Source organism: Salarias fasciatus, chromosome 14 (genome assembly GCF_902148845.1).
Source record: "Salarias fasciatus chromosome 14, fSalaFa1.1, whole genome shotgun sequence".
NCBI lineage: Eukaryota > Metazoa > Chordata > Actinopteri > Blenniiformes > Blenniidae > Salarias > Salarias fasciatus.
Window position 1 is genome coordinate 17,335,064 of NC_043758.1, and position 25,798 is coordinate 17,360,861.

Genomic DNA, 25,798 nt, shown 5'->3' on the forward strand with positions numbered 1-25,798 from the left:
GTCCAAGTCTCTTGGAGAAAGCACTCAAAATCAGATAAATATGTGAAAAAGATGGGTAAACAAAAAGCGGAGAAGTAAAGTCACTGCAGTGCTGTTGAAGCTATGAAACTATGGCTTTATTTCTGTCGACGTGCGATTGCAGTGCAGGCAAGGGTTAATTCATTATTTGTCTTTGACTATACAAGGCAATCAGGTAAGTCTGGGGATAAGAATAGCCAGCACACCGAGAGGCTCCTGCGAGCTACCACAGTACACTGTGAGCGTACTGACCTGCACTCACACACACACACACACACACACACACACACACACACACACACACACACACACACACACACACACACACACACACACACACACACACGTCAGAAAATGGAAAAACACAAACCAGGTCTCAAGCTCATTCTCTCTCGCTCTCTCTCTCTCTCTCTCTCTCTGTGTGTCTCATACACAAACACACAGTCATCCTGGTTGACCCTGTGCGTCTATGACCAACAGTGCAGACATTCCTCATTCTGGCTCAGCCTGAGCTTTGTTTGGATTAGCTGAGAGGGAGCAGAACCCCTCGGTCCCTGTGGCTGCACGGCACATGTCAGCCTGCTGCTGGGCTGCAGACGCACAAACACACACATACGTCATGTATTCCAGTGACCACGCGCACAGCCACACATGCCATAATAATAGTAATAATAAAAAACTAATAATAAATAAATAAATACATAAACTAATTAATTAATTTAAATAAAAGCCTGCATGTGTGTGCGCAAGAGAGCACACAGTGGTACGAAAATTTACTACGACACTCACACACACACAAACATACAAACACACAAAGACACACACAAACACACACACACTGGGCAGTCATCTGGCCTTATACAGGCATGGTGGCGACCCATTGCCTTTCATGGGAGCTGACTTCCTGACATCCTGTCCTGAGGCTCTGTGTTCTCTGCAGCCCAACCAGTTCACAGCAGGAGAAGAGGAGGGAGGAGGAGGGAGGGAAGAGAAAAAAAATGGAGGAAAAATGCAGATAAATGCAGATAAAAAAAAAAAAAAAAAAAAAACCAGAGTAGACTGAAAACGAATAGGATGGAGGTGAACGGCGAGGGAAAATCACGGAGGAGAGATACGAGAGCAGGCATGTGACAGAAAAAGAGCAGAGACAGAGGCGGGGAGAGGCGAGGGAAAGGAAGAACACATGGCGGCCGACAGACGGGATGAAGTGGGCTCTCTCAGTGTTTAGGTTTTAGTCATTTGACGACAGCCTATTCTGTTCACAAAGTCTCCGTTCCCACACTCAGTAAATAAATAAACAAACCAACACCTGAGACATCCCTGCGAGATCTGAGCTGAGGTGAGGCAGTGGGACTGCCAGCGCGGTGTGTAACGTAGTGTGTGTCACCAGTCTCTCAGCAACTAAACTTAATTCGCACTAAGCCCCGTCTTCATTATAAATCTCAAGTCATCCGTGTCCAGAAAAGTACCATTCGCTGTCATGAAAATAGGCTGGCACTTGTTTTGCATATACAGTTAATTGGACAAGACACTGTATGATACAGTGTAGTACAACTAAATCTTGCACGTTAGCGACGGCACCAAGACGTGCAGCAGAAAGACTTAATAGAATTAATAAAATCCCTTCAAGCTACAGCGAAATGCTGCAAACTGCCAAAGGCAGAAGGTAAAGGTACATGAAAAATCCAAGTGGGAAGGAACAGCAAGGAAACATGTTTCAAATTCTGTCTGTGACAAAACAATCTGAACACAAAATAGATAAAAACAACATTACAAATGAAGGAAGGTGGACTTTCTATGAGCGTTTTAGGATATCTAAACTAAATGGCCCACAGCTGTGAATGGGAGTGTGTGTAAGCAGGGTTTACCCTGGGATGGACCGGCGATCTGACCAGGGTGTACCCAGCCCCTTTGCCCTGAGTCGGATGAAGTATGTGGGATGAAGCAGCACAGATGAGCAATGGAGCGCGCAGAATCAGATGTAAAGCTGGATGGTCTGGTGATTCCCCTCTTTCATGTTTAGGTGATGAACACTTTTATACACAGTCCACCAAACTCCCTCTCTCTCAAAACTGAAGAGTTTCAGTAGATTGATGTCATTCCGCTCATCCTACAAATTTCCTGATGTTTGAACTAAATCAGGTCTTTTGTCTTTGAGCCATTCGTTTTGAACTAAGCCCCTCTCACCAACAGTACCGTAGTTCAAGAACGACACTACAATGCTGTGTTAAAGGTGGAATACAACATTTTCTCGAAAAGACGAAGCCCCACGTCTGTTACTCACTTTTTGAACAACGCGCATGCGCCAGACCATCCGCCCGGCTCTCCTGCTTCTCCCAGAAAACGCGGAAGTGTACGAGCGCGATCTCCTCTTCTCCGGTGTGCACGGCTCTGTACAGTTTCTGCGATCCACCTCGCTCATAAATAAAGCTTTTTTTTCCGAAACAGCTACAGTTTCATTATGTCAGACTCGCCATCGGTAAGTACGAGCTCAGAAGCTCACCGGCTACATAAACACTCTGAATGCGCATGCGCAAAAGGGAGAAGCTGATTGGGCGCAAGCACGGAGAACCGCCTTACGAAAGCAGCTCGTCAGAATGATTGACAAACAGACCCACCAATTATTTAGGTGATCCACCCGGAAATCAAAATGTTGTATTACACCTTTAAGTTTGTCAGTCTTGTATTCACTGGACTTTGGTCAAGTAATTTCAGGTGATGTGAAACTGAGGTGTCAAGGAAAAAACGGGGAAAGAATAAAAATAAAACAGAATTTAAACGATGCATGTGTGCACTGGTGCAAAACAGTGTGCACCATCCACTGGATGTGCAGTGTATTGTTAAATCCAAACTGAGATGAATCATTTCAAAATATAATTAATCTGCTGTTGTTGGCTGGTAAGTACGCAAAGGATGAGTCAAAATAATATGTTGCAAAACAAAATTATTTTGGAACTGGAAAAAAGCATAAAGAACAGAAGTAAAGGTAGATTACCTCGATCAGAACAGTCAGTCTACCTTCTTGGCCGTGGAAAAAGTGAATCAGCTGTCAACTTGAGCTGAAGACTCACTCGCCAAGAAAAGCAAGTGACGCTAAAGCACAGCAATGAACGAACCTGAATGCTCAACAGCTCACCAGAGCACTGAAATCCTGCATCCTGCACAGATACTTAGGTGGCAAACACAGAGGCCAATGCAGATGTAATAAATCTCCTGAACTGTAAAACTAAAACACTGTCTTTTTTTCTTTTCTTTTCTTTTTTTTTGTAGGGACTGGGTTCAAGTGCAGTTGAGCCTGAGACTGCTGGTTCAGGACTGATGACATTTTTTAATGTGTGGGTCCTGCAGAGGTCCGGCTATTTAACAGGGTGCAATGTGGGCTTTGGCACTGCGATGACGGCCAATATTATGATGACTCTTCAAACAATGGAAACACCACTTGGCCTGGTTCTTCATCTATGAGCATGTTGTTGTTTTAATCATATTATATAAGCCAAAGCCTGATGAATTATCACAGACAAGGTGTTAATATTGTGAACAGCACATGTCAAGGTCTTGGATGCAGTTTAAAGAGTTGGGAACACATTACTGTAACTGATTACTATTTGGAAAATAACAGTTTCAAACACTACGTATTTTTTTTCTTCACAGCATATTCCTTGTTATATTTTGGAGAAGCTGCTTGTTTCTGTACATTTCTCTGGTCAGGTGTTGGCATTAGGGTCAGCTGACTTGATTCAAACTACTACTTTGTTTGCGCGCAGAAGACCAACAGCATATTTATTGGAGAGTGACTGTAACAATTTAGCTCATCTGTGCTTGAAAGTTTGATTTAGAATGAGTTCTGAAAATTGGACTCTGTATCTCTGGACTTGCTGGCAGAAACATGGTGAAAAAGTAATTTCCTCAAATTGCTTATCTGATGAAAATTGTCTCAATATAGATATTCAAGGCTCCTGCTGCTTGAAAAATTATACCACTGAGAAATCTTTCCGTCTCGTTTCCTATTTACATGAATTTGTTTGCTGTTTCGTGGTTTACAGACGTCAGATATAATATTATTTAAAACGTGATTGGCATTGGCGATCCTTCATTTAGATTCAAACACACAATAATAGCAGTGATTGGAATAAAACACTGCTCACTGGCTGTAGACACCGCGGCTGTGATCTCTGTTAGTCTGAATGCTCATTAGGAATTTATAACCTAATGACATGAATTGCATAAAGCGATGGAACAGTCTGCATTAATGGGAGGTTAAAAGCTTTTAATTATAAATCAATTTGTCTCTTTGTGGGAAAGTGAGTCAAAGTGTCATGTGGAGCGTCATGTATGGATTTTGGTGAAATTAAATTGTGCCCTACATCGTTCATAGATTTAAAAAAAAATGTGTGTTAGTATGGTTTCATTTCACGTTTTCAAATTCAGTGTAAGCAACCGCATAACTAGTGAAGCCCCAAATCCCCCCTGTGCCCCCTCAAATGAACCAAGGAATCAGCCGGGAATCACCCGCCTCCAGCTTTGCACAGTTTGAGAGGCTTCATGACAGCAATCTGATGGTTTATCAAGGGGCGCAGTTCAAAAGGCACATTGAAAAAAAAAGCCCAAAACAAAAACAAAACAGCTGGAATTTTTCCTTTTATGCATTTCTGCTCTGTAATGAAACATTCACAATTATGACCAACTGCTGTGTGCTAAATAGAACTCTATTTTTTAACCCACTTATGCACTGGATGCTAATATCCCAGCAGCACTTCTGCTCGCGTTTCAAACGCTGTATGGTGGCACCTCGCTGCCTTTCTGCTCCAACAGGAGGTTCTGGTTGACTGAGCAGTAAGACACAAGTCTCCAGAATGACTCAGGGGAGTCATAACCGACTTATTATAAATGAATGAGCCGGGCCCAGGCCACAGTACATATGCACAGCATGACAGGCGCAGTGTAATGGAAGCGACATTTACAGAGTTTTTCTCCCCCCCTTTTTACCAAGTCACAGGAAATTCACAGTCCAGAATATTGATTTTACCGTAAAACACAATGATGTGAATGCGAAAGCCCCGCAGGAACAGCTGGGCGGATGTTTATGGCTATTTTGCAAAATGATTCCTCCTCATGCGCTCACCCTGGAGAAGGAAACAAAACAAAACAGGCAGAATCCTGGGTAGGTGCTGGCGAAAGTTATGCGTATGCAAGATGTATGACTGTCAGGCAAGTGGTTCTGGGATGACTTCCCATGGCGGCGGTGGTGAGTCAGTGGGTAATGTCTCAGCCAAACAGCCTTTTACGGACAAGTTAACTGCTCTGAAGTCTGTGGAGGAGAACAGGAGTTGCTTAGCAAACCATCAAGAGCAAATGCAATTCAACCTGAACATCTGCCAATATCCTCCTCTGTCGTTCCTGTTAGCAAAAACACGTTGATAGCCATCGCGGGTCGTGATTCAGAGAAACAGAAACGGCAGTAAAAGCGAGTCCCCTTCTCCGCCCTGCAGGCCCTTTCAGCGTGCATCACCGCTGCGCTACACTGTGCCCCTCACTGGCCGAGCCCTCCAGGAAAATAATGCATGTTCCCATCAGTCATGCTACACTGCAGTGCACCGCGACCCCCCTCCACTTCCCCGCACCCCCGACCCAATCCATCATTCTTGAGTATGGTGGCCTCAAGACACTGTCTCGGAGCGCTTTCTAAAGGAATGACGGGGGGAAAAAACAAAGAAAGGAGGACGTCAAAAAGGAAGCAAGACAGTGAGCTGCGGACAGAAAGATGAGAGGACGGAGAGCGCGTAAATAAGCGAGGGCATGGGGCTTTCTGTAGTGAGGGTGTAGCATGTGACGGACTGCAGCAGGCCCCTCCCATACCGTTCTCTGAAACTCCATTTTACAGTTTCCTTGAAAATGGAAGTGAAGGTTTTCATTGCTTTTGCCCCTCCTTGTCCCCATAGTCTGCTGCTTTCCTATGAGCTCATCTCCCAAATCACTGACACTCCTTTTCTGCTGTTCTCCCCAGCTTTTCTTGTTTTTCTCTTTCCTCCTTTCTAGCGGCCGTTCGGATGCCTCGCACATTTTGTTTTGGCCAACTCCTGACTCCATATTTCTGTCTCTCCAGTTATTATCTCCCTCTTTCCTCTCCTTTACCTGTTTTTCACCTCTTCCACCGTCTTATTAACACGCTATCTCCCTCTCTCTTTTGCTCTCTCTCAGCTCTTTTATCTCCCTCCTGTTTCCCTCGCTCCCTTTCACTGTCTCATTAGCTGACAGCTACAGCGGTACTCCTGCGAGAGGCCCAGATGAAACCCAGAGAGTACGGTGACCTTCGTTTCACGTTGGGGCCACTATCAGTGACAAGCCATCAGCTGCAATGTCTTCAAAGGTGCTGCGTCGCGGGCGCACGCCGGCACGCACACACAAACACGTACAGTGGGCGCTAATAGGCCCCAGACACACACCGACACAGCACATTCTGGCATATCATGGTCTCAGTGTATGTCAGCAGGCTTCAACCTTCAACTCGCTATTCACCAAGGCTAAAGAGGTGACACGTCCAGCAGAAAGAAATGACAGCCAACTGCACTCCACCCTTTCTCATTCCCTCACGTAATCCACTGCCTGGCTGGGGGGGGGATGGGAGGAGGTTATGGGGCCAGGAGCCTGCCGGGACCAGAGTCCTTGAGACGCACGCACACGTAAAACGTAACGCGCGCGTGCGTGCGCACACACAGTCCTGCGAGGGACGCGGCGGCACTGTAAATAACGCCCATCAACCTGTGTTTTAATCAGCCTCAGGGACGCATGGGTGCTCCCTGTGACGCTAAGAGGTAATCCTTCATTGGCGCGGGGGGGGGGGGGGGGGGGGGGGGGAGGGCGAGCACGGCGGAGCCGGACCCGGAAGGTCAGCGATCAAGCCCCGTGGTTGACCCCCTCGGGCGTGATGGGACAAGTGAGCGCGATGCTTCACTATAATCAATCGCACGATTCTTAGCAGTCAAGCTTCTGCCGGTGGCAGCAATCACGCTGCCGGCGATATCGGTGATTTTACACATGAAGCAGAAGAAACAATTAGCATTATGGAGGAAACTCAGATGAGATGATTGCAAAAGTTTACCGGATGCCAGTTTAACAAGCAGTAAGTGGAGCTGCACTCCAGACAGCGAGTGCTAATTGCCTTGATTAGCTTCCCTCTTCATGCTCCCTGAATTCAAATATGTTTTTCAATTCAATGTGAGCGTGTCAAACGCATTTAGGAAAAAAGGTCTACAGTGTGCACAAAATACATATTTTACACATGGAGAATTGAATATTAACCAATACACTGTTGATTAATAAAGTAGAAATTGTCACACAAACTGACTAATAAAATCATTATTAGAATGTATTTTAAAGTTGGATGAAACAAAGTACATCTTTCCAGTTTTAACACTTTAAGATCAATCATGACTGAATGCAATCCTTTTCCTAGAATGAGCTGCAGGATTTTTGAGTCACTGACATTTAGGCTTGACTCAGTCAGTGTGTGTGTGTGTGTGTGTGTGTGTGTGTGTGTGTGTGTGTGTGTGTGTGTGTGTGCTGTCATGGTGTCAAGATCTTAAGTTATTCAGAAAAAAACGTTGTAGGCACCTTCGAGTCAGTGAAGGGCTTTATGACCATATAGATATGATTTGACATAATAAGAAAAAAAGAAAAAAAAAAAGAAATGTGAAATTCCAAACACAGTAACAGGCTCAGCCTGAAGAGAAGCCATTTTGCATGAAATGTTGTGCTTTAATCTTCAATTTGCATGAGGAGTCATTCCTGGAGAAGCTGCATATGTTTTTGAGATTGTTGGAGATATACCTTTTTTTAAATTGTTTGGCTGGTCAGTGACTACACCACGGTACCAATATGCGACTATACCATCAGGAAACACTTAAAGACACCCCGAAAATACAGTGCTACTAAACTAACTTCAAACAAATAGCCTCAATATTAAAACGACAAGTCGAGGGTTATTGGTATTGTCTTACATACATCTGGACATCAAAATATGAATTTTTCTTATCCCCCATGGTGAATTATATGATGTGTCCCCCCCCCATTTTTTTGACAGATCCAATCTATATTCAGATGTAATTTAATAGTCTGGAAAATATGAAATCTGAATTCCAAAAAATGTTTGAAAAAATGTGAACTTTGGGTTTAATTCAGTTAATAATTCAATTTTTTCAGAGATTATGAATTGTCAGAATGTAGTACTCCAGTATGCTGTCCAAATGTGAATAATAAAAAAAAAAAGTTAACTGGTTCTAGCTGCATGGTGACACATCATGGGAGTGTTTGATGACTTTGGGTTGAAGCTCTTTATGAAGCTCTGGGAAGAAGTGAGCCGGGACTAACGTTCAGTTGCTTATAAACATACTGTGCCAAGAAGAAAGCCACTCGGCCCGTGCAAGGCTTTTTTTTCCATTTTGCAGTGCGCTGCACAGAGCAGATGTGCCATATTTCTTTGCGTGTCCACAAACATCTGGCACCCAACCGGTTCAATACATCTCAGCCCATTAGCGACAGAGAAACCAAAAAACTCAGATGATCCATTAAGATACACTTTTTCCTCAGGTCTCCATTTTAACAATACCAGCTGAGTCACTTACTCAAAGTCCAAGACGAAAGAGTCTAAAAGTGGAAAGCCCTGTGTCAGGGTTGCAGCTGATCCAAGCAAAACTCAATAGATTAACAGTGAGGTGGGTAAAAAAAAAAAAAAAAAAACACTGGCAACGAATAGGAACATGTTGATTGCATGCCAGAGAAATTAAGCTGGCTATCATCAAGAGATTCTCATTTCCTCTCGGATTGTTAGCAGCTTTATTGTGATTAGCAAATTAGCAGCAATGTAGATGAAGTGGCGATGAGACGTCAAAATAGGTAGCTTTCGGAGAAGTAAATGGAAACTAGCTGTGTCAATTATGCAAAGCTTGATGCGGTGCACCTCCTGGGTGTCGCGTGGCTCTCTGTGCTGCGGCGTATCTCCAAGCAACGCCACTTTCATAATTGTTTGATTGCGGTCGTTGTAAATGTTTGAAAAAAAATTATGTTTTTGCAACCTGATTACTTCTGGCACAGAAGAGAAAGATTAATAGACAGCGGAAAGAAGAAAACAGGAAAGTGTTGTTGCTCCTGTAACAGTACGCAAGCGTCAGCTGTATGGGAGTCTTTGTCTCTTTTTTTCCTCAAAGACAGGCAATGAACAGCATAAACCACACTCTGTTACCCTCTGAGGCTAGTCGTCAATGGCTCACTGTGAATCAAAACCGCTTTTCATTCAATAAATCATGGTATAATCGGTCGTGTCTGAGTATTCAGCTTCACTGTCATTGTCTGCTTCTAAGCCATGCTAATTTTCCAAGACGTGCTTGCTGGTGATGCAATGCCTGTTGTAAATCGAGTTTCTTTTTTTTTTTCCTTTGTAAATGGCGTCTGAAGTGCTCAGCACACAGGTGCAGCTGCTCAAATTTACCAGATTCATCCATTCCGGGTCGATTAAAGCACATAAACATCCCTTTGTCCACGCAAACGGGTTCCAGTCCACTCCATCTGTGACCAGCACGGCAGGGTGACGGGTGCCAAGCTCAGCTTGAGAGTAATGGGGGAGGTGTCTCTCTGACTGGAATGGATCATTGCTCTCTAGTTCCCAGGGTGAGGCAAGAGATAATTTGTTGGGCCTGCTAAAGTCTCAAAGTAGGCAATGATTTAGCTGAATAGTCACGGTCCTGGGCAGATGCACTGTAACTTCCTTGAAGGGAAGGGGTTAATAAAATATGCCATGACCCCAGCAAATGGAAAAAAAAAAAAAAGAAAGATGTGTGTATCAGCTAATGGCACTCTTTAAAAAGCCAGGCTCCTGGTCACCCCTGATGAAAGCACCTGTGATCATTTGGACAGAGCCGGATTCAAAGAGGCACATATTAGACAGACCAGGAGAGGTCAGCCGGGCTGTTAAACAAGCTAATTAACATAAACTCTAATAGCCCATAAGGATGTGTGGGGAGACAAGGTTTAACGTTTTAAACCATTAAGGCCCTCTGTCATTAGTGTGCTGTGTTTCCTACTTCACTGTGCTGTGGCTCGGAAATGGCCACCAGGAGCTCCATCTGGAAAGCGAACCGGAGTGATCGGGATCAACTCCCACACTGGCCACTACCAACACTGCTTCATCATCACAAACAGTCACCCAGAAAACAATAAAGCACCAAAATGGGGCTGCGGATAAGCTTCCCCCAGCACTTTTTTTTCTCTCTCTCTAATGAAATGCTCTGTAATAATTAATTTGGGTCTTAATCACGGTGGATGCGGAGCTGGAATATTTTGAGAAAGTGTTGGGTGAAAGTTCCCTCTTTCCTGCCCCGCACTCTGCATCAGAGGTGCTAAAATATTTAGATTGGTGAGACTCCGAGGATTGATTATTCCCTCTGCTTTTTGTCTAAATGAACCTAAGTCAGCCCGAGTTCAAAAGGTTTGTTTAAAAGGCTTGCTTTGCCAAATGAAGCAGACGCTGAAAACCCTGGGTGGCAAAGAACAGGAACAAAGAGCAACAAAGAAAAGTGGAATACTTGAGAATTTTGTGGGTTTTCAGCTCGCCGTACCTCCAGAGGCCAGCTACAGTACATTAACGACCAGAGACTGTACGACAGAGAACAAAAACACGAGCTGGAGAACAACAGAAGATAAAAGCTTTTGCAGCTTTCACGCTAAGCTTCCGCCTTTCCCCGCAAGGTCCAAGAAAAACACACTTTGTGCAACCTGCTGCATAATATTCACGGTCCAAAGCCAAAAGACACACATTTAAATAAATGAGGACAGAAACAATATCTACTTTCTGCTTTGTGTTTTACCCAAGCCAGTATAATAAATTCTGGCTTCCAGAGCCTGCAGAGTAACTCAGGCTTAATATTTAAACTTTCATTTCTTCACAGACAAGATGAATTTTTCATTCTTTTACAGTTTTGAAAGAGACTATCAATATTGACTGAGCACACCAATCTGAGCACTTTTCTCAAGTTAAAGGTGCAAAAACTACAAAAACAACTCTTCCCAGGTGACCCTTATTTGTTTCGAATTCTCTTCAAGCAAATATGTCACTTGTTCGCTTCTTCACCTCGGAGCAAGCAAGTGCTATTTTTTTTTTTTCCCTCCCCTTTGTTACGTAACCAACGCTGTTCGGAGCGGGAGCAAGACGTTCATGTAAAGGGACAAGGATGTTATGATTCAAATCATTTCAGAAGGAGTAAACGTGGGCGCTTGTGAAGGGAATCAGAGCGGTGTGATTTAAAATGCAGCAACACACCCGTCACCCAAAAAAAAAAATAATAAGGTCTGTGTTTGAAATGCCTGTTTATGGTGTTTGCTCTGGCTGTGGAGAGATCTCACTCTGGCTCCATCACACCTTCATTTGCAAAGCTGTGGGGGTGATAGACCGAAAGCAAAGGAGGAGCACATGCACGCACGCGTGCACACACACACACACACGATGATCATAGGGATCGTAAGCTTCACTTAATAAGTGACAGAGGGGCTCCAGGTGTTTTTAATTGTGCATTAGGCCTGTTTATTATGAGTGACTGAGAGCTTCACAACAGGATCTGTTAAACACCCCAAAACATCTGCATTTTCCCCCACATGCGCCTCATTTTTTTCTTTTAACCCGCTCTCTGTTTATTTGTCTGCCCCACATCCAGTCACTCCTCTTTTTTTCCTTTTCATCCCGCTTCTCTCTTCCCCCCCCCCCCCCCCCCCCCCCCCCCCCCCCGTCTCTCCCTCCCTGTCTCCTCATTCTCTGTGTTTCATGCCTCACACTTGTGATATAGTGCACGATAAAAATTTGCAACCCAGCTTCGGCTGCCACCAGACAGAAATCCAAACGGCACAGTTATGTCGGCTCGCTGCAGTTTAAGTAGGATTTCAACACCAAACGTCACTGTTATAAAAGCACATTTTGATTAATTTCACTGATCATGATTATTACTATTTTTCAACCAAGCAGCTAAATCACTCGCATGTATTGCATGCTATTTTTTTTTTTTGGTTTTTTTTCTTGCAGATTTTAAAGGAAGATACCAAAATCCTTCAAAGAGGTTTTACATGGGACCTCCTCTAATGAACTCTGGATTGTTTAAAATAATACTAACGTGTGGTTCTGTGACAATAGTGTTGTGTATTTCACATGGTTTTGAGTTAAGCAAAGCAATGAAAAAATAAATGTCACCAATAATCATAGCGCAACGATTTTCTGTAATATTGAATTGCATCGTGCAACTCGTTTGGAGACAGTTTACCAACTCGTCTGTCATTTTCTTTTGTCATTTTCAAGTGTTTCTGCTTGTTGATGCCATTTAAGGCCTAACTGTTACAGCATTTTATTCTTATATCATTCACTCTTACTGTTTGTTGCTTCAGTATTTTTCTCTCTTGTCAGTGCCACATTCACATCTCTTGCCAGTTCACATTCTGCCATGTTCTTCCGTCTATAAATTCTATAGTTATTTTTATTTCTAGACTTTCATAGGTTGATTCATGTTCCTCTGTTCATCACACCTGTGTCTCGTTGTTCATCCTTTCCGGTGTGTGTGTGTGTGTGTGTGTGTGTGTGTGTGTGTGTGTGTGTGTGTGTGTGTGTGTGTGTGTGTGTGTGTGTGTGTGTGTGTGTGTGTGTGTGGTTATTTGCTCCGCCCATGTCTTGATTAGCTCCGCACCTGATTGAGCCAGCTGTGTCTCATTTTCTTTCTCCTTCTGTGTGTGCATGATGCCGTCCTTCCTTGCAGTGGTCAGTCTGTCTCTGTATCGTTCCCTAGTTTAGTGAATCTTTTTTTTGTATCCATTTTCACCGTGGTTTTGTTTAAACTATTCATTTTGGATTTTTATCTTCATTAAAGATTGTTTTGGGGTTTTTTTTTGCATCCATATGGAGACCTATTTCCTTTCCTTAACCTGCCCCCAGAGCTTAATCTAACTCGGGTGCAGTAATTCACGACTATTCAAAGCTCAAAAATGTATGGGGAAAAAAAGAAGTCAGATAACATGCTTGTGACGGCTATGCAAGGCAACCTGAAATCTTGGTCATTTAAAAATGCCTCCCCCCCACCCCAATCCAGCGAATTAGAGCTGATCAAAGATGTGTAAAAGCTGCTGGATGAAAACCAGGCTGATGTGCTGAAATTTGTTACACTTTGTAATTTGTGTAATTTGTGTAAATTAACTTAGAAGTGGTTGGGGATATCTGCGACAATCTTAAAATTATTCTGCAAAGCAAAATCTTACAATTTTTTTTTCCCAACTTGTTCGAAATTAGAGAAACATATTTGCCAAGCCCTGCGAAGCTGCAAAGCCTTGCCAATATTTTGAAATACTCTGGAAACCTACTGCATTTGCAATTTCTCAGGGACCAGTGAAATTGGCTGTAGTTCAAATCACACTGCAGAATGATACATGAATTTGTGACTATGAACCTTTAAACATACGCCACACACGGCGATCAGTAGAAACTATATAGGAGATCGTTCAAAATGTCTTAGTGCCACATTCTGTTTAGATGAGCGTAAACATGAGTATATTTAAAGAAACTGTATTTACCCCCTGGGAAAACATCACTTTCATGCCAAGAGATGATAAGGCAGGAAAGAGTGATCAGATCAGACAGGGAGAAGCTAACGGTGCCGCTAAAGCACTGAAAAGCATGTTCTCTAATAAATCTAGAACCGGAAAATTCATAAATGCCGATTTGCATGAAATCAAATGTGGAGTAACACAGACATGTGCAAGTTTTTAGGCAGTCACACACACACTGTTTTACTCTCAGACACACGGATGCATTATAATCACTTTATTTGCATCCCTTGAATTTAAATATACTTATCTCAGGATTTATTATAGTTTCAGCCAGATTTGCTGACTATAAGGGATAAAAAGAGCTTTTCTTTCAAAGCGTGCACACACGCACACACACACGCACGCACGCACACACACACGCACCTCTTTGTACCTGCACAAATCTCTATAGTCTAATATCTGTGGAGCATCTGTCCCTGCACGATGCGGTAGTAAATAACCGATCCCCTTGAAGGGAGGGACCTGCTAATGAAGTCAACTGTATGCCACTGCACTGCGTAACTCACTGTGGCTCGCCGGCCGCAGCGCGGGTTTCCTACTCACCGGGGTAATGTGCCTCACTCGGGTAGTGGCTTATACTGCAGTGACATGGATTGATCCAAGAATAAGACCGATTGTGGCGCTTTTAACTTGTATCCTGTCCTCTCACTTTCACTCCGGCTCGCTCCACACGGCAGAGATAGCTTTGAATGCAGTCATTAGAAATCCTCTGATAGAACCGGGAAGCAGAATGGGATGCAGATGATGTAGACAGATAATAGAAGCCTCTCCAGCATTGGGGCCCTCCTCCTTAATGCGTGCCACACTATCATCTTGATGTCTTTGTGCCGGAACATTGTTCCCTAGTTTGGAAAATGAGGTAAATCGGATTCAGAAAACAAGTGGATTAACTTAATCACCCCTCGGCTTTGACAATGACCTTCGCTTCTGAGGCATAATAAGGATTAGTTAGAAGTGGAAGGACATATGCCACGCAGAAGAAAAAGATTATAGTTCTCCCATGACAGAATGATTGAAATGTGCTATTCCTTCATGGTGAGAGGCTGTGATAAGGAACCGTGGCGTAATGCATCACAAAGCTGCGCTGTGATATTCATATTGGTGATATTCGTATCCATACACGCGAAATGCCTTTACTGTAACCTCCTCGGTATTAATGTATGGAAGTGTACGTGAAGACACTGAAGCAGGAGGAGAAAGGTTTACATTTACATTAAGGGAATTGATTTCTTGCCCGGTAGCATAAATTGTCTGGGATTCCTGTCATTATTGTGAGCGAAATGGCATAATATTTCTCACGGACCATGCTATATCATTGATCCCTGCACAGGAAGGAAGTTATTCTCGGGCCGGTGTGAAAGACAATCCAGGCATGGCGCTGTGGAGAGGCTCAATAGGACGGTGCAGTCAACAAGGTCATGCAAATTAATAACAGGCATTGACCTTCAGCTTGACTTATGGGAAAGGTGGGGTCAGGTGGGAATTTAAAGTCACCGGGCACGCCGCTGGAGGCAAATGCAGGAAACAAGATCTTCAATAGAAGACGAAGGATGGCAATTGATCTCCAGTGACAGGAAGGGGTGATCAATCACCCACCTGCCCCAACGTGTCCTACCAGGATGCTCGCCGTTCTGAAAACTGATCCGTTTTAAAATAAAAAAGACGGGTTTGTAGCACAGACAGAGAGGAGTGAAATGTGCTGACGTGACTTCAGTGAAGGACGAGAGCGTCCACCGCTGCTGTTGTTGTTGGGATCAGGATTTATGCCTCTGTTGCTATTGTCAGCTGGAGAGGGGTTATCTGCGAAAGGAGGCTTATTGAGGAAAAGCTGTGTGTGAGTTTCAGCGTGTCTCTTCATCTGATACATCATGAGGTCCGTCCACAGCGAGCACATGCAGAACACTGAGGAATGGCAGGAATGTAAACATGTCCACTCCTGATATCTTTCTTCCTATTCACCTCTGGTTCAGTTCCTGGTCTTCGTCACTTTAATCTTTCTCTCTCACATCCGCCTCGTCCAACAACAAGCTGCTGTTTGGAGGAAGGGCATTAACATATGGTGAGCGAAGTTAGATAATGGGTGGTGGTTGATAGGATGTGTCTGCATCGCATTGCATGTTCTTATAAAGAGAGCTCTCCATTCAGCTGTCCCAAGCACTTTTCTTTCTCTTCTAATTTATTCCGTCATCTTTGCTCGGTTGTGCAGTCAATACTTCCATCACCCATCGCTCTCAGCAGTGGTGGAGAGTTTGTTCAGCATGGTTATCCTGCATGAGGAAACCAATCAAAAGAAGGCTGATGGCCACAGCAGCAGTGGATTGGTAATGTGGCAACAGCGTTGTCTCATCAAACGCACGCACAAACAGACTGATTGATTGATTAATTGTCCTCCAGTAGTGGTAAAATTATGAACGTGGGACTTTATGTAATTCCCTAAAATGTCCAGATTTCGTTTGACTTGTTTTACAGACCATTAATATTGTAGCAGCATGTGCAACAGTAAGATCAACTCAGTTCCAATTTATTCAGTACACACTTACTTTTTCTTTCTGTTTACAAAACAAACAATAAAAACACGGAAGAACACCCATTTTTCTTTTTGTCTAAATAAGATTTTGAGATCTTATTTATATTGCTGCACAATAAATATATATAAGTATCTCCACCAGGTCAGGCAGGACGTCCGCTTTTTAGGTTTTCACTATATGGTGACCCTCGGTAGGGAGACAGGGCGAACGTATGGCTCATAAAGTGATCTCATCCTTCTGCCTATCTTTCAGCTATTTGCTGACCCTGCACCAACCTTTTCAAGGTTGTCCAGCCGGAGGTGAGGGTGGGAGCAGGAGCAGTGGTGGGGCAGGTGGGAGGGGAAGCCACAAAACATCTCGACCCACCTGGAGCAAGTCCGCTAAACCTGAGAGGCTCCTTCGCCAGACTCCACTACAACCCTCTTTTTCTGATTAGCAATCTGTCCCCGTGGATACAGCATGGAAACTCGACAGCGAGCGAGGGAGTGAGTGTGAGGCCGGTGGAGGGATTGTTACTGCACCATCTAAGCTGGCTGGTTGGCTGGAGGGAGGGTGGCGACGTGCGGCGGCACCGCTGGAGGCGGATGCACCATTTTTCTATTCCGAAATGAGCCCAATGTCACAGTGACAGCGCAGCGCTCCTCTGAGGGCACCGCGGGCCAGGAGGGAAAATGATGGATGAGTCGCCAGGCAGGCGCTCCTGCAACATCACTTTGTATACACGCACACACTCAAACACAAACAGCACCCAAAGTCAGGAAAACGCGTAGATATTTGATACTCTAATGATGACAATGCATAGCCTGCAATATGTTCACACAGAGGCATCAGGGGAGACACACATACGCTTACCCACAGACACCTGCACAAACAAAATACACACAAACACAACAATTATGCTCACATGAGGCCATCTGGGGATACGCACATGCACAAACACGTGCTTTGAGTGATTTATTTGTGTCCACATGAGTTATAATTAATCACAGGGATACAACCACTCCAGATGTAGATATTTACAGGAGTTATCAGTTACACAAACACAGACACACTCACACCTAGAGCGCACAAACACACACACACACACCAGCGCCAGCTTCATTATGACTGCATCCCGGGCTAATGCCACAGGATCAATGACGGATCCTCTCCCTGCCTCTCTTCTCTCTCTCCCTTCATGTCTCTGACCCAAAAGCAGCAGTGAACTGCCATGCAGTGCGCCCTGCAGCATTTATTCCTTCCATGACCGAGCGGCAGCCTCCAATAAGGCCCGTGGGTCATCTTACTGCTCTTATTCCCCCTCACCATCCGCACCACCCCTCTGCACTTATCCCGCCACACCAACCAGCTCACAAATCACTGCAACCCCCAGTTATAAGGGGCTGGAGGATTATGTTTGAAGGCAATTACTTAAAGTGCTGATTACCTGCAGAAAATTGTACCCACTAAAGCTGCAAGAATAGTTAATTCATGTCACTCGCTCATCAAAGTGCTTAGTTAAACAAGGCTCATTTTCAATTCTGCAATGCATGAAGAAATTCCACAATTTAGATGCCACAGTCGCCGAGAGCAATGCAATAACTCTGAAGCATCTGTGATGTGATTACTGCATATTTACAGTAACTGCAACAGATTACAGATGTGATCTTTTGGAATCAGATTACTGTAATTCCATTACATCTAATCAAATACTCCTCCTCAGCCCTGCTGAGCTTACAGAAAGAAAGCATCCCTGGCGATCTTCATGCAGATGCAGGTCTGCATGGGCAGCAGAGGAAAAATATGGCCGGCCTCTAGTGAGCAAGGCGCGTACAGCTGAGAGGCCATCCATCACGACCCTGCGGCTGAAAGCTGTACAGTCTCCCTCTGCTCTGACCCCTCGTCTCGTCAGAGAGGATGAGCGTCGGGAAGAGACAGGACAGAAAGAAAAAGGGTTCATAAACATATTCCCTCTGGGTGGGGAAGTGTCCCATGTAAAATTCCAGCAACGCCGGGTGCGAGGAGAAAAATTGTCTGGCCTCTCCAGATTGATGGACTCAGTTTTTCTGCTTGTTGTGTTTTTCCTGCAGCCCAGTGCTCAGAGGTGTACGGCTATGATTACTTGTAGTCAAGCCACGGCTGGCAGTGGATAGCGAATACAGCCGAAATATTAGGATTAATGACCGTGCGGGTCAGTCTAGTGAAACATCATTCAGACCTCTACTGTGCTCCAGTACCATGTGAACAGCGACAATGCAGAGTCTGCAAACAATCCAATCTATTTGTTTCTCTGCTCTCCGGAGAAATTTAACACATAACATAACTTGAGTTCAGTTACAGGTGACGTTAAACAAAAATCAATAAGTAGAAGGAAAAAAATGAAACCTTTCAGAAATTTGTTCAATGGGCCATACCAATGCATTCGGATTATGATGTGTAGAATCATGCATCAAAATGTCTCACATGGATCTGTTTAAGAAGTGAAAAGATGAAATGAGGGACATGGGAGAGTAGGCAGATCCCCAAATTGAATGCAAGAAGACCTCAAAATGCTACATTAACTAAATCTAAAATGCATATTGTGCTGTTTCATTGCCCTTCCCCCAATGGCCCTATGTAGTAGTTGCCCAAGGATCTAGTTCTATCCATCCCCAAAAGAGTTTAGTTAGCTTCAGATAAAGAACAGCATATTGTAGGTATATACATGACGCCAAACGTTAGTCATATCATCTGTCCCAATCTTGTAGCAATAGATCGTATTAACTCTTGACACACATTACTTCACATGCTGAATACAGGAGCATCAAACAGTCTTCTAATGTCTTGCCGCTGCTGCCTTGAGTGAGCTGAATGTGGGATGAGCGAAAAGCCATCATAAAAACAAGAATATGTGATGAGAATGATGAAGTGAGAGAGAGGAAACTGGGAGCAGGATGTGCAGCAGAGAGACGGTGCTTCCTGTGTCGTTGCAAATATTTTGCAGAAAAGGCACATAACCTGTCGAGTCTGGTGTCAGTAATTTTAGCTAGCAGCAAACACATGTGGTCAGTTGCCACTTCAGACCACTGCTGGCTTTGCACTTTCACTGGCGCCCTTGCCGCTGTGCATCTTGTCCTGTGTCCTGTAACTGAAAACCGTCAACTCCATCGTCCTCCGGTCCTGCTACTTCAGAGGCATCTCTGACTCACAGCAAGGAAGGATAATCTCACCGTATCGATCTAGTCTCACGGCAAAGGCACATATGTTAAAGTGGACAGTGAAACCTGCACAAGGAGGCTGAAATACGATCCTGAAAGGAGCCATCACGCTCACACTGTTTCGTCTTCAACACTGCACACGCTCCTCATATCTGTGTGCCTTTAGCATACTTCCCCTTGCCTTTGTAGGTTCTTCTGACTCTTGTCTGATAAGTTGTGGCAGCCACATACTGTAGAGGAGGCATCTGAAGACAAGCATTGATTTCAAACAAATCTGCCCAGACATCTCCTCTTTCTGGTTCGGTACACCTTTCTGCAGCTAATGAGCAGCCATCTTTATTTCCCACCAAGTGAAATGTTCTTTTTCATGCCTTGTGTCAGGAAACACCGGCTATTCATTACTAGCGAGGAGCAATGGAAGAAAAAGTGGGGAAAAAATGAGTATGATGGTTAAGCCCGAGCTTTAAGACAGACAACTACGTGTCCTAATCCCTTCTGAGCAGCCATAAGCCTCCGGTTATCACTCGTTAGAATTGTGCATCCCTTAAACACATTAACTTAGACCCTAATGCTGGTCCCTTATTGTACGACACAGCAGCTGCTCATAGCAGTCACTGGGCTGAAAGGGAGGAAACATGCTAATTTCTGTCAGTCTTGTCAAAGTAGGAAGCAAGACGAAGATTCCTAGCAGATGCAGATTATCAAAGTTGTCCCAGACATCACTCCAGGCAGTTCCACACCATTCGTCAAAAGTGCCAGAGAGGGAAACTGATGATAAAATAAAGGATGAGTAACCTCACTGACAGCCTCTCAATCATGTCTGCTTTCTCAATGCTTGAATATTATCTTTCGTCATGCTAAATAAACATGAGAACTGGACTTTTTTCTTATCGAGATCGATGTTTGAAAGAAAAGAACAAAAAGAAGGAGAACCTTTTTGCTTTAATAGGTCTTTTGGGATGTGGATCAGCGCTGCATCCATGCTCCACTCCACTGTACTCCACAGTAAACCTGCAGCCGGAGTGCGGACCACTCCTGACACCAGCGTTCGGTCTGCCGAACAGCAAGAGCTCTTTTAGCTGCATGAATAACTCATAGTATAAAAGAAACACGGCTAATAGTCAAGTCAACAGGGCACAGAGGGGCTCAGAGATGAAACAGGTATCATACTGTGCTAGAAATATGAGCACTGAGGCAGATATGATTCTGAATACAAGATCATTGTTCCATCGCTTTTGGTGAACCAAGTAAATAGTGTTCTCTCTATTACAAAGCATTACAAATCAATAACAGGCAGTTATTTTTTAATGGACTTTGTATGGGAGAAAATCACTGAAATAATCCTTTACTTGATTCCTCAACGGTTGTGTTTGTGTTATCCCAAAATAGACTACAAACAGTTGTGGCAGTGCGACACAGTTGCTGCGCACCGTGGCTTCCCAACAGCTTAAGAGCAGAGCGTGAACACGATTTTATTTTAGCATTTCTCTTTTGTTTTCATCTGCTGTGATTGTGTGCGGCGGGATAAACATGGCCCGATGCTGCCTGTGATCTCCAGCTGTGCCACAGGTCACACTGACAAGGCAGGACCAGGACGACTGGGCGACCACGACAACAAAGGAGAGCTTGTTATGTATTCCGACCGCGGCGCGGCTAAGATGCTTGGTGTTTGCTGAGACAGCAGATGACTTGCCTTGCTCTCTCGGCCCCTTGCTCAACCAAGGCAGGATAGACTTAATTGCCTCATTAGCAAAAGGGCCAGCGAGGAGTCGGCCTCTTCCACATTGTTCAATGTCAAGAGTGCAACCGAGAGGAAAGGTTAATAGAGTAAACAGCATCTCCCTCTCCTAAATGGAAAAAAATGTTTGTTTTCTACTATGATGGGTCAGTGGCCTAAAGCGTCATTTCATTCCACCCTGACAGAATTATGCATTTGATTTCATCTTGTCTCAACGTTGCAATTTCTACCCTTCATTATTCCCAATATACCAGAGTACAAGACGACTCACTGTTGCTGTGTGGTAACTCTCAAAGGCACCTTTTTATTTATTTATTTTTTTCCTTTAGGCTTGGACCCAGCTAGAAAGCAAAGTCATCATGCCAACTTTAATTATTTTAAGAGCTTGAATTTGCAAACTCTGCTATTTCCTCCTCCACAGCTTCCTTGGATCCCAGACAGCAAATCAAGCCAAAAGCTAACACTCTTGATTTCCCTCTTGAAGAAAGACACACACACACACACACACACACACACACACACACACACACACACACACACACACACACACACACACACACACACGCACACACACACACACACACAAATTATGTCTGCTGCCATGAGAAAATGTAAGGTCTGAAGAGAAATAAAAAGCTATATGTTAATAATTTTGAGAGAGATGTCAAGCTGGGAGCATAACTCATCCTTCTCTTGCTTCTGTGCCTTTCATTTGAGGAACATCCCATCTCCTCATCAAACAACCACAATTAGACAATTTTAGTCAAAATATGACAGTTTGAACTACAATGCCAAACCATGACAGGCATGTTGAATGTCATCCCAAGCCTGTATCGCCCTCTTGTCAAGCTGTGTCAAACAGGGTGCATGATGGTCCATGCCCAGTTCTTAAAGAAGAAGACAAGGGAAACAATTGTAGAGGTGGACGTAAATAAATGGCAGAAACACAACACCATCTTAGCTGAATGAGCTGCAAGTTATGAGTGGAAGATTGTTGGCACTAGTTTGAAAGTATCTGAGGTTCGCTCCAGTTCTGTAGTAAATGCACAACCACACGAGCACCACTAGACACTAGGCTACAGAGCCTGGAGGCGTAATAGGTGTTTGTTCTGCAGTAACCAGCACAGACACAGTCTGCCTTCACTTCCTGTATATATAAAGCAAGCACTGTCTTTCTGGAACATTAAAGTAGTGATTCTACCAATGACTGAAAATCAGACAGTTAAGTCATATCTTACTAATGTGTACTTATTCCTAATAACTACAGTAAACACAAGTTTTAATATCATAGTAGCTGTTAATATAAAGGTGTTGGCTAAAGTTGGAGCTTAAAAATCTTTCAGAGAGCAGAGCAGAGATGCTTTGACTTTTGTGAAGAATTCCTGTAAAGACAAAAGTATTGATTTAACTTTTCCATTCACGTACAAAGAAAATAGTCCTCGGAACATTTCTGAAAATGCTTTTTGTTAGTTGAGACAAAAACTTCAAATATTTCTCTTAAATAAAACCAGGTGTGAGGAACACATTGCTATTTCAAATCAGCTCCATTGTCAGTATTATCTGGCTCATTCTCAGCCGTGTTGCTGACAATTCCCCCCGTCAGAGACAGCGCATTTAGCAGGAGCCTTTCCTCTGTGGACAAATCTCCCCCTTCTTTTTCTATTATATCAATTTAAAGCTGTTACATCATTAAAGCTCTTTATGCCTGTATGGATTAGGCTAATAAAAATTAAACTAATATGTGTTATTGTGCCATTTATCTAGCTTGTTACAAGTGTAAACTTTATAACACCTGTTTTATTTGTATTGAGATTGCATTCAGAAGGTGTAGGAGGTTAAAAGCATTAATATCTGTGTTGAAATACAGCGAGTATAAACTATATTGTCTGAAAAATTAAGCAGAAGAAGCAAGTATCAGTACTTTTTTACTTCCCACGCCTGGGTGTATATCACAGACACATGAGACTATGGATTGTAATCCCATTACCTCAGGACCATATATGACAGATGATACGTGAAAAAAAAATGTACAGCACACATCTGCATGGGCAGCATAGCATAAAGGCTTCATTTCATCAACAAGTCAAGCCTAACGAGTTGGAAAAAAAAGGTGGTGGTGCCATCTGTTCTGAGCTACATTGCTGGGAAAAGGGAAAATAAGTGGGAGGAGAAGAGGAGAAAAAGCCTTTTCAGCACTGACAGTGTTCCTGTACTCTGACCACAGCCTGAGCTCCTGAATAAGCGAGTTTATCTCCTGTGGAAACACACTTCTTGACCTTTTGGCCTGATAAAAGATGCAAACCCTCTTTAATGTGAAGTACTGAGGGCGGTGCTGTAGTGCAATCAGGGACAGTACATACTTAATTTGTGGACAAGCTAGCAATTGATCAGCAATATTTAGTTTACCGTGTGTTCATGGTGCTATCAGAGACAGAACGGCTGGCATTGTGGCTGGATAATTAAACCATCCATCACGCAACATTTACTGCAAGAGAACAGGATGGGAAACCCAAGACTGGACGTAAGTCATTGCATTTTACAGTTCCTACTGAACGGCAATTACACAAGGTAAGGTTCTGATGACGAAGGATTTTTGCCCTATAAAGAATTAATCAGCAGAATTGCGTATCTCACGGAGCTTTAAAGGTCATTTCTGAAGTTTTGTTACAGTCCATAAATATGTTCAGACCCCGTTTCAAACTTATCGCCGAGCCAACGTTCTTCAATTCCGATCCATATAAAACTCAGCGCAGATCTGACCGGACAGGCGGCTCTGAGTCCTGACTTCAACTTTCAAGCACTAAAAGTGGAAGGGTGCCTCCAGATGGTGTTCGGGTCTTGCTCAGGTAGCCCGCTTTGCCTTCCACCTCTCTAATCAATAGCCACCGAATTCCCTTTTCTCCCAAACGCCATCCATCTTTCCATCTTTCCCGGCTGCTCCGTGTCGACCGAACTCGGCTGAAGACAAATGTCTGAAGGGCAGGAGGCCCTCGACTGATTAAAGCCACTAACGCTTCGGGGAAGAGTGGCAAGCAAAAGAGGAAATGGAGTGAGACAATGGCGTGTGCGGGTTCAAAACACCTAATGGAGTGTCCTGCTTGCTGGGCTAATAGACTGCTTCAAATTGAAAGGAACAGCAGGCGTCTAAATAGAGCGACGTGGAACATTTCCCCCTGTTCATTCAGTCAGCCTCCAATTGGAAACACAGCAGAGGAAGAAAAGAAGGAAGAAAAAAAAAACCTTCTCGAGCTGCCATTGTTTGGTGCAGTGCAAGGTGCTTTCATTCATATGTAGTCAATTCCCATGATTGAATTACAGCTGGATCCCAGACACACTGGAAGAATAAGTCAATGTTTTGTGCACCGGTGCAGTAAAGGAATAAATAAATGTGCATTTCAGAATGTTCCTACATCTGCATGAAAAATCCTTTCTTTCATGTAGATTAATGGATAGAACCCCCCTCCAGCTGTGAGCCGTATTCTCTCACTGACGCATCTCGGCGGCGTGACGCCATGCGAAAGTCCGAGTTGAGATCTGGACATAATAATCAATAACTGCAGTTTGAGACGAGGCACTACACTGGCTGTGATCTGACAGGTGCATCCAACGACCATTTAAAGCGCGAAGCGAATCGTACCGAGTGATCAATTATTGGCAGATGGTTTACAGGGGTGTTGACACACTGTCAGTCTGAAAAATGACTGAGTTGAACAAAGATTGGTCAGATATCAAGATATAAACAACTTCTAATTAAAGTCTTTGTCTGGAAGACCAGCATCTACTGTAATTGGCTGTAAATGTTTGATCCACAGTCAGTTTTTTTCTTCTTTCTTTACCATAAGCATGTGACACTTGAGCGGTGTGGATCTTATTTTATTTTATTTTTTGCACAGTCGAATGGCGCAGTCGCACAGAGAACAAGAGCTATATGCGGTTTCACAGACAGAGAACATAGATCAAAAACATGTTCTGCTTAGAGAAGACAAGCATGCCAGAGTTATTCCGCACTGCCAGTTCTCACTAAGGCAGAAAGCACTTGAAAGCAGCACAACAGGGCTGCGAGCTCAGTGATGATAGCATCTCTGCCCCCCCACCCCTGATAAACAAATCATTTTAAATGGTGCTTTTTGCCAGATGCATGAATTTTGATCACCTTTCGCGCTCGCAGCTGAAGCGCGCCCCATCGCAGATGGACTGAATCCTATTTTCGAGGATGCCAATAGCTGCAAAGAACGAATATCAAGGCCGATCTACAGTGAGGTGAATCAATGGAAAGCAATTCCTTACTCCGCCTCGACTACGGCGTCAGCGTTTATCTCAGTCTTGCTCGTGCTTTGATCTACACACCGCTCCGTTAAAAAAAAAAAAAAAACAACAATCACAGACCTTGATTAAAACATTTATGTTCACAAACAGACAAATCACTGCACGTTTTCCAAGAAAACAGAAAACTGTAATTACACTTGCTTCATTGACTTTCACAGTTGCTCACTACTGCGAATATGGCAGGAATCCTCCGTTTGGAGGAAATGGCCTCGGCTAAATAGATTGCGGAGAGCTGGAGGGCTACACAGCGTGTCAGTGTCAATATTTCAACGCACTGATATTTTAAAGGACTGCCTATGTAGCTGATCCTAATATGATAAGTCTTGTGACTTGTTTGAACTGTAGACGTCCCAAATTACAATTTTTGCTCCATGCAATGTAAC

The 25,798-nt window shown here is 43.8% G+C and overlaps 1 protein-coding gene and 1 long non-coding RNA gene across 3 annotated transcripts in view; both read right to left on the bottom strand.

Annotated features, from left to right (window-relative positions):
• clmpb (CXADR like membrane protein b) overlaps positions 1–25,798 on the bottom strand; it is a 71,738-nt gene that overhangs the window by 38,919 nt on the left and 7,021 nt on the right. The gene's annotated exons all lie outside the window — the stretch shown is intronic.
• On the bottom strand, positions 412–14,761 carry LOC115401026 (uncharacterized). Its single transcript, XR_003932851.1, has 3 exons — positions 13,979–14,761; positions 12,577–12,582; positions 412–608 (listed from the first exon to the last, which is right to left on the bottom strand). It is a non-coding gene; the product is annotated as an uncharacterized LOC115401026 (long non-coding RNA).